Genomic DNA, 13,837 nt, shown 5'->3' on the forward strand with positions numbered 1-13,837 from the left:
AGATGACTTGCTGGAGTTCAAACCGAGCGTCAGAATGGGGACAAAAGGGGATTTAAGAGACTTTGAATGTTTAATGGTTGTTGCTGTCAGACGGGCTGGTCTGGGTATTTCAAAAACTGCTGATCTACTGGAATTTTCACAGACAACCATCTCTAGGGTTTGCAGAGAATGGTCAGAAAAAGAGAAAATGTCCTGTGAGCGGCAGTTGTTTGGATAAAAATGCCTTGTTGATGTCAGAGGTCAGAGGAGAATGGGCAGACTGGTTAGAGATGATAGAAAGGCAACAGTAGAAAGGCAACTGGAGGTGCAGTAACAGAACTCCGTCACTAGGTGGGGATGGTGGTTCAGTACAACGAGTGAAGAGAAGGAAGGAAGGAACTGAACCGTGTCTAAGAGCACCTGTTGACGTCCAGCATGGCACAGGTAATAAGAAATATGAATTGTAAATCATTGTTCAGTCTGTAGAGCGTTATTACACTCAGGTGAGTAAGTTACAGTTACATTTATGGCCACAGCACCTAGCATATTGAGTTTGGGGATGCATTCATGCTGCTTTGGTGGTTTGAGGTTGGTTTTTGTAAACAGTTTGTAAGGATTGTTTCATTCTCTTCTATTAGACTGTGGGAAATTATAAGCGACCAGAAGGGCACCCAGAGTTCCTTGTCAGGCATTACGTGCAGTATAGAGGGCACATAAAAAGTAAAAATTTTAACCACAGTGGTTGCAGCAATCGGAGCTCTAGATGAGAACCAGGTGCTGGGTCTGTGTCTTTATTGTAAGCCAACATTACTATTTTGTATTTTAGTTTACATTGTATTGTACAGTAAATACATTTGCTCCATGTATGCTGGACAACTTTTTGAATATTTATTTAAACATAACAAATCTGATGTCAAACATCTGTGGCACAATTTAAAACAAAAGCATGTTAAAATGATCTAAATGAAAACAGAAAATGGCAGTATTTTACCTTAAATGTTGAGGTGGAAGACAATGTCGACATAAATCATTTAAAGTAAATGTCTCTTGTTGCAAGCTAATATGCATGTATGTATGTATTTAATTATTTATTTGATGAAGATGGATTCAGTCAAAGCCGACATTCGGTTGCTTTATGGATCATTCGTTTATTTATGTTTATTTGCAAATCCTCTGCAGTGTAATTCTTGGTAAAGACTAATGCTATTGCTCAAATTGAGAAAGACTTATATTACAGTTTAATGGCTGTAATAGAATATGTCATAGTCTTTCACTGATTGCACAAAAACAAAAACCATTCAACATTGCACTCATTGTCTCTCTTCTAAAAACCTAGTGAACTGCCTGGCCTATTGAAATCATAACATTTCTTTGTATATATATACACACACACACACACACACACACACATATACATATATACATATATAGCTATCTTGTCTTTTTGGCTGTTTCAAATGCTACAGCTTTTTCCCCTTCAACCTGAAGTGTCCTCACTGCAGTAGGCTAATTGTTATTCCTCCTCTCTCCTGCCTGTCTGATGTTCTTGGGCCAGTCTGATGCCACAGCCATAAGCAGATCACTGCCGGCAGCTCACACATCTCGCAGCAGACAGTGTAGTAGTAAACCGGGTCAGAGATTTCTCCTTCCTAAACGACTGATGTGAGTCGACTATTACCCTTAAACAGCTCACACCAGCATGCAATATGGTCTGGGTTGCTTCTGCTCATTAGGAGTTTCTGCTAGTCAAGACTACATTGGAACTGATGAAAGCTGTCTGGAAAGCTTATATGAACTGTTATGTATGAATAAAATAATTATTACTTTAATACGTAAGTAATGGATTGAGTCACATAGCGATGACAAAGTGATTTGCTCTGAGAGAATACAAGTGCAATGTGAGCAGTAAAGACGCAAGTTCTTTTGTTCATTCATTATTTGACTGTTCTTTAGTGTCCTCTGTCTTAATAAGTAGAAAGGGGAAAGACATGAACACCTTCCGATAGACTGTAAGAGAATGAGTGACTACTAGACAAGATACCCTATGTTAAATGCTAATTATACTTAATAGCATTTTTAACATTCTGTCATTTGAGGACTATACATGAAACATGGAATTTGACATTGCAAGAATGAGAACTAGAACAGGGAAGAGTTAGTCATCATGGTTTTGTGTTGATTTTTTTTTTTTTTTAATTGAAAAGGATACTTCACCCAGACATTAAAATGTAATCAATATTTTCTCAATCCCATCTTCTATGGAACACATTCATTGCCCATGCAATGTGTGTATAGGTTCCAGTGTTGTATTGGACCTCCGTGTTGTTCAAAATGTCTTGTGTGTGTGTGTGTGTGTGTGTGTGTTCCACAGAAAAGTCAGGTTTAGAACAACATGAGGGGGTAAACTGGCTCAAACACAGATCTTTCATTCAGTGAAGAGTATGAGTTAGTCCTTTCCAACTACATACATTGGTGTGTGTGTGTATTGGATATCCCAGGCTTATTTAAAGGCCTAGCACATGTCAGTTGCAGTATGTCCACAATGCTTCCCAGAACTCTGCGGTCCTCTAAATAGCCACATTGGGATTAGAAGCATTCTGAAATATTTTTAGCTTTCTTTGTAGTATAGACATGGGGGATCACAGTGTCAAATGTCGATACTACTTTTCTTTTCCTCTGACTGAGCTTCCTTAGACTGTTGCTCCCCCTGGGCACGTTATTAAGTAGCTTTGAGCGCCTTTCAATGTGGGTTACCCTGAAGCTTTTAAAAATAGATTTTAAATAACTACACTAGTGTTTGTGATTCAAATGCGATCAATCGCAATTGTCATGCGCATTGAGTCAGTAAAGCCGGTTCTGTGATTAGCAGTAAATCTCCATCACCTGCTTTCAGGTGGAACAGCATTTACTACACAGAGCCGTAGTTCTCTGACAAGCTATGCAAAATCGCAGTGATATTCGCAGACAATATAATTGTAGGATAATAACCGTTCGCGATAATGACAGCTGTTTGCGTATCTTCTCGGTGAAATACGGCTCTGTGTAGTAAATGCTGCTCCATAACATCAGTCAAGGGTTTAAAATAAAACCTTCTGTGAGATGTGGCTTCTTAAAGAGAATATGTAAGGCACACAATATTTCATTGTATTCTAAGCGTTGATAAAGGGTTTGTCAATTAGCATTTCATTTATAGTATATTCATATATACTTATTATTATATATACTTATTTATTATTATGATTAAAACTATAATAAGAAGAAGAACTTGGAACTGGATGTTAGAGGCCATTCACGCAGGTACTGTTTTTTTTTTTTTTTTTAACCGCTTAACGGAACACAACATATGTTTTTCAAAGATGAATGACTTTTAACTTGGAAGTAGTTTGGTAGTCACAGAGAAATGCAGGGTGAACAATCCTCCCAGACCGAAAAATAGATACACATACTATTCAAGAATGTGCTATATTGTTGAAAATACACTACAATTAAAAAATTGAAGTCTGAAGAGCATAGAAAAGCTGTTTTCAACAATAAGAAATTTTTCATATGTACCAAGTTAGCATATTACAATGATTTCTGAAGGTTCGTGTGGCACTGACAACTAAAGTAATATAAATTTCCCACTAATATATATAGAGGAAAAGTGTTATATTACGGCTAAGATTAAATTTTTTAAATCTCGTTTAAACCCTAAACATTTTGACTAACCTTTGAGACCATTAAGGACTCAAACACATTATCTTGTTCTTTGACTACACAATGGAAAGTGGCAGATGCAAATTAGACGAATACTGTATGGACGGAAAGGAGGAAATCATACTTTCCTCTCTTTAAAACTCAATGACCTGGTGTTTAACAGCTGCTGTGTGTTAGAAAGGAACAACTTTTTTTAAATCCATCAGAAACTTGTTTAGCTTGATTAATAATGTGTCATTCAGAGCCATAATATACCATTAAAGTTGATTTATGAGACCTTTTAGAGACATTTGGTCATGGGAAATGGCGTTCGGTACTGCATGTACCATCACTCTGGGAAATTTTGAGGGGAACAGAGCTGAGCTAGATCAACATAGCAAGTCAAAAAAAAAAAATCTATACAAATATTGAGATTGTGTGTTTTGGTTGTAGGTTTGCTAAGATTCATGTTTATGCTGTATTCATAAGAGGTTATTAGAAGTATGTTTAACATAAGATTATTTCTCATTCTGTTCTGTTTACCACACAGCTTAATAAAATTATAGTGTATTTTAGTGTAATTTTTATAAGTGTATTTTATTGGCCGGTTATGGCTTTTAAAAAGCACAGTAATGAGATGCATCCATCTCACATCAAGGCGTCAGAGCTAACAGAAGCAGGATTGCTTTTAAATGGCAGTTTGATTAGGCCAAGTCTAATTATGTCATTTTGTTAAGTAAAGTCCCTCTCAGTTTGCGATCTGGACAGAATTTGAACTTTTCACCCTTTGTGAAAAGGCTTAGCAGCTTTTTACAGTTCATAAGATTAAAATCATTATAATCTGGTGTATCTTGAAATTGGAATTATGCTTTCTTCGGATGTTTCTTTCCTTTGAGCTCACTGTTACAAGAAAGCCAGATCATTTACAGTAGTACAGTACATAGTCCCCTCTGCTGCCTAACGGTTATTAGTACTGTCTGACAGCATTATCTGTTCAACTGCAATTATGACTTTGAATAAGTAAGAGCTTTGTATTCCATTTTCATTTCTGAAGCTTTTACTGAATATTAAACTATTACGTAATATCTAGTGAGAATATTTTATCTCAATGGAATCAGCTATAGACGTTATTCCTTGTATAAATATGTATGTTTGATTAGTAAATGATTGCTAGTTTTGATGAATTTTGTGGTAGTGCCGAATGGTGATATCTGCATCAGCCCAAAGATTTTGTATTGCTTTTAGAGCTGGATTGTCTATAATCCAGCACTTTCTGTTTATTTGCTGACACATGGGGACTGTATGAAGGTAAATCCATCATACAAATGGGCCATCGCTTAGCAATTTATTTTCCAGATCAATGTTAGCACAAAGCTGCTGACGTGTTTTCAACGTGATCAATGATCATAATAGTGTAAAAAAAAAAAAAAAAATTGCTTCATTTACATTATTCCAATGTGTAGATTTCAGCTAAATGTAAATTTCTAACTCATCGAATATAGTAGTCATTTTTTAACTGAAAATATGAAATGAGACCATCATCCTTTATCCATATTCCTCTGTGTTGCATATAATGTTTTAATTTTGATAAAGATTATTATGCATATGGAACAGTTTGTCACCAGACCTGAGCATCTGAAAATAAAATACTTCATATAACCCCTATTAGCAAGTTCATGCGTTTTCAATCCAGAGAAAGTTACTAATTTTACATTTGAAAATGTTACATGTTGTTTGTGTTATGAAATACATTTTTTTTTGTTTACCTTTAAAAAAGAAATAAGACCTGAAATTCCTTTTATGGAAAACGTGTGCACTAACCTCATGCAAAGAACTGTGGAAACTTTAGTTTAGTTTGCTAATTAGCTCCCCTGAAAAAAAAAAAAACACCCCCTCAATTTAGATGGCTTGCTGGAAAGGTATGTATCAGTGTATGAATCATTCAAAATTATCATCCATATGTAGATGTTTTCTTATGATTAATTATTTGTTTAGCTTTGTTTTAAAGAGGCAAAGAAAAATAATCATATGAAAGGGTCTTTTTACCAACTATAATTCTAAACAACTAATTTTTGTTTTTAGCTGAGTAAAATCAAATTGATAGAATACAAAATCAACAAATACACAAAAATGAAAAGCAGGCTGGTGATTTCCAACCTCAAAAAGTCATAAAAATAAATCAATTAATTTAATGGATGAATTGAAAAGTTTTAAAGATATAATACTTTATTTTTGGAGCTCTGCCATTCTTGTAATAAACATCAATAACAAAAGGGAGGAGAAGTGTTATTTTATTTTATTTTAATTTAAAAAAAATTTAATGGTCTCTCTCATTATTTTACTTTCCTTGTGAAATCATACATGCGTTCTCCTCGTCCTCTCTCACTTAGTCACTAGCTGCACGTCATCATGAGAATACTAGTAAGATGTTATGCTTCAATCTAGCTGCAGCAGATGCTTTGTCAGTCTGAGCAAATGTGCCAAAGCTGTTTTGTGGCATTTGATGGCAAATAGTGAATAAATACAATCAATGTAATGTTGTACAAGACTGTAAACATTGATTGATTGAGACTGAATCTCATTTTTGAGGGTTATTCTGATGCCGCTTTTGAAAAAATTCATTGACTGATCCGTTCTTTCCATAGACCTATCTATGACCCTACATCTATTCCAGTCTTTCTGCTTATATGAAGGCCTCTTTAAAAGTCCAATTTATCTACCAATGTTGACTTGCTATTTTTAACACCAGCACAAGAGGTGAGGATGAGTCATCTTTTATTTTTATACTAAGGGGTTTAGAGATCACTCTGAGCTATGAACAGGTAAAGAGATGGATAAAATAGAGAATGTAATCCGTTTTTCATCTAGGCGGGAATGTTACTACTATAGAGTGCTAAACAGTAAACTTTTCCATTCTCCACACCACTTATTACATGTAGGCTGTAAAACAAAAATAAATTAAATTATTTTTGCCAAATGTTTTTTTTTTTTTTTTTTATTCTTGGATTCTATTGCTTTCCTAAGCATAGTCATGTTAACGCAATATTAATTTTGTTGCAGTGAAAGCATAAGTGCTGGTGTTTGGAGAGCGCTGGGTGATGGTTTTGTTTCTAGTAGGCATGCCCACAGGAGGTCAGTGGTGATCATGCTGGGAGAAGGATGCAGTACATGAGTCAGACGTGCATCTCATTGGGTTTTTGTTTTGTTTTGTTTTTTGTTTTTTTCTGAAGCCTTTAAGGCCTTTCTTCACTGTCAACATCTCCTTGACCCTCATCTTAAAATCCCTATTACTTTAATTTGGTAGTGCTTCAGTGTTCTTGGTTAGCATTGGATGTGTTGGTCCTGTGAAATGTAAACACTGATAGATTACAGCTATTACACCTTTCACACAAATATATATATATATATATATATATATATATATATATATATATGAGCAGTTTTTTTGTTTTTTATTTTATTTTACCAAAGCTGCATTTATTTGAGCCCAAAAAAATAAAATATATATAATATTACTGTGAAATCTTATATTATTATCATTAAAAAAGTATTACTGACTCAAGACTTTGGAAACCCTAAACTTACCAACTTGCTTGCATTCCACACAATTGTGCTTGCTTAAATAATCCAGCCATGACAATTAACATAGTTTAACATCAGAAGTGAAAGTTTTTATTTAATTTTTTCTAATGCATGAGAAATATCAAACAGCATAGTGTAAAAGAGTGTTTACCCGAGTTTCTGATAAGCAACACATTTAAAAAACCTATGTTGAAATGCTTTTTTTTTTCATCCTAAAGGGACTAATTTTAGCTTTTTAGTAATGTTCTTCTGATCATCCTCTGCAGTGCTATTACACTAATTCTAGATAATACTGGTTTCTATTTCCACCTTGGAGGTCTCATATGACTATATAGTTTTACATTTTATTTACTTCATTTATTTTGTAAATTTGTCTTTTTTTTATTTGTATTCTTAATATCCTGCAGTATGATATTAATTTATCTTGCAAATCTACTATTAATTTCTCTTACACATTTCCTAAAAATGCTTTATCTCATTATTACTTTTACTCACACACACACACACACACACACACACACACACACACACACACACACACACACACACACACAGTATTAGAATATTTATATTTGAGTTTTATTAAATGATCCCAGGTATCTCTTGTTCTTTGAAACCACAATAATGGGGAAGACTGCTGACTTGGCAATGGTCCAGAAGACAATAATTGACACCCTCCATAAAGAAGTTATGTCACAGAAGGTCATTACTGAAAGGGGTGGCTGTTGACAGAGTGCTGTATCAAAGCATATTCCTGTCTGACTCTTTATCCATTAGGCCACAACTGCCTAGGACTCCAAAGGAGCCCTGACCAAGTATTGAGTGCATAAATGAACATAATTGAAAGAACTTGAACTTTTCTGTTTTGCAAATGCTTTTTTTTTTTATTTTTTTTTTATTGATCTTATGATGTACTGTAATATTGATATACTGGATTTTTGACTTTCATTTATAGTGTGACCTTTACATATCTGCCAGTTATTGCTTTTTTTCTTACATTTGCTAATTGTCATATATTTATCTTGTCATTTCACATCTCACTATGTGGTTTTTTTTTTTATCTCGCATGAACCTGTTTTATTTTGTAGACTGAGGTGGAAACAGGCTTCAAGGCTATATGTAAAGCATTTGGGATATCTTTCTTAATGCTGTTTTTGTTTAGTAGAGCTTTACAACATTCTATACAGTGATGTCACACTATTTTGCATTGTGTGCTGTTGGTTTTCAATGGCATCCTTGCATCCTGAATCTCCAGCATTGTTTCTGTGAAACAATTGACTGGTGTGTAGGTGTAGTTTTCCAGTGTGAGTTCAGTGTCATAAGGTGTTTGTGCAACTGTCAGAGCCCTTTGTAGGCAGCTTGCACAATAAGGATTTAAGCAGCATACAGTATTTGTGTTTCATAAGCATCACTGGTGCTCCATGAAACATGCTCTGGAAACAGGATTCTAATCAGCAGACCGAGAAAAAAGGTGGTGTTTGATTAATGATGCTCCTTAAAGCAAAATGAAACGTCAGTTTAATCATCTAGATTTATTCACTTTATCAGCACAAAACAAATCATTATTGTAATCAGCAAAGCCATTATTACCACAAGGGTTGTTATAGTAGTTATCAAAATCAGGTTCTAAGCAAAAATGAAGGTTATTGTAGTTTCTGACATATTTGAAACTGCTCCACTGCTTGGAGTATGCAGGGGTGAATGTTATTTCATGCATACTGAGTTTTTTACACTGTTAAAGAGTTGAATTCCCATGCTAAACATGGACAAAGTTTCAAAAATTAAGTTGTACGTTTGTACGTCTTCCGGTTTGTCACTAGTTTCGGAAAGTTTTTTTTTGAGTATGGGTCTGTGTGACTTTAGATGGATCGGAATTTCCTTATATGGGTCCTAAGGGACGCTCCCATAGAGCAGAGCAGAGACATTCAGTGATCAGAGCGAGAGCGTCGCAAAATGTCACAAAAGAAGTGTGTTTTTGGTTGCCAGGGCAAGACAACCCTGCACAGATTACCAAAAAAAAAACAGCATTAAGGGACCAGTGGATGGAGTTTATTTTTACAGAGCATCAACAGAGCTGTGCAAGTGTTTTTGTTTGTTCCCTGCATTTCGAAGATGCTTGTTTTACAAACTCGTGTTTTTCCGGGAAAAAACGGTACAGACTATCTTTCTCTTATAAATCTAAATAAAAAAAAGTTATGAAGGATGCAGTACTATAGGTACTCAAGATTAACAGGATATTAAGTGAAAACGAGCATTTCACCCCCTTTTAAAGGAATAGTTCACCCTGGAATAAGCTATTTGTGGGAAACTTGCTTAAAAAGTGCATGTAGATCTGTAATATGTTTATGTTTGCAATTATTTCAGTATTGATAGCAGCAGCAAAAATCTCACATCAAGTATGAACTATAAAATCTAATGTTGTATTATCGTGTCTGTATAACTTTAGTAATACTCAGAAATCCCATTGTCTAACATGTAGTTTTTCTGTGCTCTGTTATTTGAGATTACAGTACATTTATTCTGTGTTCTTGCAGTACAATTTTCCCAGGCATAAATTTGCATGCTTCCTCGTCAGCAGTACTGAATGATTTGCATGACTCCCTGTAGACACTGACCCCAGAGAATGCATGTATCTTCCAGGCAAAAGGAAAAAGTCATCTTTCTTGCAAGTCCTAATATTCCTCTCTGTCGTTTGCATTACACATTGGATAAAAAAATTCTGTAAATGAGAGGTACTGAGGGCTCATTTATCTCAGTGTTTCTACAAGCAGTTATGACTAATGATATAGCATGGGAATAAGTCTGTTTGGTTTTATCCCATAGAGATGACACATGTGCATGCACAGGATTACATCACAAACCATTTCCTCTCTTTCTTGTGGGATTGAATTTTCTAGTAAACCAGTAGGAGACCAAGTTTCTGCATGACTTGTGCTCGATGTGGCTTGTTGAAGAGTGGTGTGCTATTATTTTTTTGAAGTGATCAGACCTACCATTATAACCTAGTAGATGGTAGAAAGTCCAGACTTGCACTGAAGGAGGGACATATATGAAAATATTTGGGACTGAAATCTTTTCTAGCAGACACATAGCAATATTTTGAAGAACACAAAGTAAAGCAAGTATGGAAAGAATTTTATGGGTTGAAACTGGTTTAGTGATATCAGAATACTGCAATGAAAAATAAAAAGGTTCTTTATTAGCATTGGTTTCAAAATCCCCCTGATGAAACCTGTATTTTAAAGAAAGTAGATGTACTTCACTTCACAGATTTCAAATCGTGAAAATGTTTTTTAGACATCCCCACAACAGGGATGTTCAGCAACGGCTGCATTTTTCTCTTTTGGTTGACCTCAGTGGCATCTTTTTACTGGTTTTATTGTTTCTGTTTCCTTTTGGTTGCAGTGTAGTGCATCCTACAGGAAAACCCTAGCATAAGTTTAAAAAACACACAGTGAAAGGTCAAAATTACCGTAAGCTCCCTGTCATGGGGCAAACTTTTGGCAGGATGTTAGTGGATTTAAATACATTTACAAGTCTGTAACAAATAACAGCTTATTTTGATGAATTTTCATGCTCTTTCTACATAAACATGCAGAGACACAAAACCCAAAATGTTGTGTACTAATCGAAGCTGAACCTACTCAGGGGAGCTTAGTGAAGATGTACTTTATGAACAGCTAAGTCACAGTTGCTGAAAGATTCAAATTATTAATATTTTTCCCTTGAGATACTGCAATTAAAGTCTAAAAGAAGAACTAACATTTTTAGCTTCGAGACAAGCATCAGTTAATTTTTCAGTTAATTTTTCATTAGTTAGACAACATTAATAGGGAAATCTTTTTTTTTTTTAAGAGGAAAAATTATGTTTTTGTCTAATGTTAACTTACAGTAGATACACAAATTAAATTAAACACTCAATTGCAAATAATGGAATACATTAATATTTGCACACAACAGTGAGTCCACAGAAGATGTAGTACCCGTTCGTTCTGTAGTATTTTCTAGTAGAATTTATTAGATTTATCTGTTTAATCTCTTTGGATGTTGTCAGGTATTACATGATGATTTCTGCATTTTTAAAGCTGCCGTTTTGAAAAAGGTTTGAGAACCCTGCATTCTGTTCCTTTTCACTGCACCGTGTAATTGTTTTTGAATGCAAGAACGTATCCTGTGTGAACAGCTCTCATTTTGTGCTTCCTGCTCCATGTCTGTGGCTGGATTTACTGCAGATTTGTAGAAGCATGTTTTGCATTTGTAGCACTACAAACTTTCTTGCTCTGATGGCAGGGACTGATTTTGGTTTTTCTCTATCAAATGATTTTGATTTTATTTTTATTATTATTATTCTGTATGAACATGTTACAGTGAGCATACAACAGCATATTATTTTAAACCATGCGTTTCTTGTACGATGCGGTTAACTAAAATTTTGACTTCAAAGTTTTTGTTAACGGCACATTCACCCCAGTTTAGAAAGAAAAAGTGTTCTTCAAGCACAGATTTTTTTCTGAAACGTTCCATATGTTCTATACAAGTCATCTTTTATAGTTCTGTATTGATTTGCTCTGTTGTTTGGTTATATAACCATGTTACATAGCAGATGGAAAACAGTTGCAGCTCACTCAATTTTTGTTATGTACTTATAAATACATTTTCATCTCTTTACACAGAATGATGTAATGTTATTCATAATTGCACACACAGATATCATCACAAGTGTTACTTAACCAGATAATTGCTGTTATGTGTATCTATTTATGATGTGCAAGAATGCAGGTCTTCTTGAGTGCACAAGCCAGACAGCTAAGAGCCTGCAATACTTGGTCTTGATGTATATTCTCTGTTCAGTTCTTCTCGTTTGACAGCAGCCGCCTCATCCTATTAACAATGCTGTTTGTTTAGGGTTGAAAATCCTCTTTGGTGGGGGATGCTGACAGATTGTGTGGGTATTCAAAAAATGCTTATATTTCCCCTGGATTCTTATCTGTTGGAAAAACACACCTCCTTTCTCAAGCAAAGGGGAGTATCAAAGAGAGACCATGTTGTAGAAAATGCTACCAACATATAAGGCAAACCAACAGGGTTCCAGAGGAGGAGGTGGAGGAAGGCACCCCACTCCATTCTTCTGCTCCCTCTGTTTGTTTGATTGCTTTGAGTTTATTTGCTTTCGAAAAATTCAGGCATGTACTGCTTTGTCAGTTGTCATGATGTATGTTCCAGTTGCTCTCTAAAGAAAAACTTATATTTACACTGATATATTGGATTCCAGATCATAGGAAATGTATAAGCTCAGCCCAAAGAGTTGTGCAAAGAACACCGGGAACAAGTACAATATCATTTTTTTTTTCTTTATTATTATTAATCTCAAATTACATTAGGGATTATTAGTGTTACAGCTGCATGATTCAATGAATTAGTCGCTGAGATTTAATTAAATATACATCTATGCTGTGTGTTCTTACGAGAGGCTTATTTTTCATAGGTGTTTGCATCATCTTGGGGGTGCTTTAACAAACATTTGGGAATGCAGCATGCGCCAACGGTCTTCCTATGCTAACGAGAAGCATGCATCAACAAAAGAGAAGATTTAATGTGCTTTTTTAATGTGAACATTTATTTGTGTTGGTTTAATGCCTGGAAATGAAACAAAGACAGTCATTTTAGTGTTGTAATTTTGTAGATAAAATGTAAAAACAAAATAGATATAGATATAAATATAGATTGAAATATTTCAAGAATACATTCTTATTTTATTAGTAGTAGTAGTAGGATAATCCACATTGATAATCACACATTTTTGTCAAAATTGTTTAGCCTCCCACCAAAATAGAATGGTTTGGAATAGAATTTGGTAGATATACTCCGTATCAATTCTCAAACGTCTCATTTCCTTTAAAACCCTCAGTTTTGTTAGACCAAGAAAGCTATAGAAAGGCTGGGTGTCATTTTCTATTCAAATGTGTCTTTATTTTTTCCTGTTTAAGTTTAGAAACTGAGTCAGGGCAGATTTCTGTTTGCTTGCATTTGCTTTAAAATCAGATTGGTTAGTTTTTCCTCTCCCCTTTAGGTGGATGATGTTATGCTTGTAACGTTAGCCATTCCCTCTCCTCTTGTTGTTGCTCTTCTAATTTTGTTTTCATTAGTTAATAAATATTATTTGACTTGGAAAAACGGACTGTTGTGGGACTGGGAGAAGAAAACTCTACAATCATGTATTACTCCTAAACTGTGGACAAGGGAGTAATAGTCTAAATCTCCAGTGGCCTGCTTGTACATGTTATTATGTGTTTTTCAACAAATTTTGGGGCTTGTAATTTATGGGTTGGACAGCTCAAAATTCATAAGTTCCCTTACTCTCACATTGGCCCCTCTCTTCTACCAGCAAAACACATTCACTGTAGTTATCCTGGCAAATGAGTTTGCAGTTGGAAGTCTGTGTTTTATTTGGTTATGTCCAAGACATGTGTCTTGCCAAGACTCAATCAGACCATCACTAACACCATCTAGTATTATTTATCCTTTAACTCCTGACCCTCCCATTCCTTGGTAGTTTGTGAAACTGACAGCCTATTCTAAAGGCTTTTATACAGCAGTTGTT

General features: G+C 34.9%; 1 protein-coding gene across 2 annotated transcripts in view; it reads left to right on the forward strand.

Annotated features, from left to right (window-relative positions):
- The first annotated feature begins 333 nt into the window (after positions 1-333).
- Positions 334-13,837, forward strand: part of gulp1a (GULP PTB domain containing engulfment adaptor 1a) — a 161,516-nt gene continuing 148,012 nt past the window's right edge. For both annotated transcript variants that reach the window (XM_052565218.1, XM_052565217.1), the window contains exon 1: positions 334-423. The gene's annotated coding sequence lies outside the window, so the exon portion shown is untranslated. The remainder of the gene's footprint in view (positions 424-13,837) is intronic.

This window comes from Carassius gibelio, chromosome B9 (assembly GCF_023724105.1).
Source record: "Carassius gibelio isolate Cgi1373 ecotype wild population from Czech Republic chromosome B9, carGib1.2-hapl.c, whole genome shotgun sequence".
Lineage (NCBI taxonomy): Eukaryota > Metazoa > Chordata > Actinopteri > Cypriniformes > Cyprinidae > Carassius > Carassius gibelio.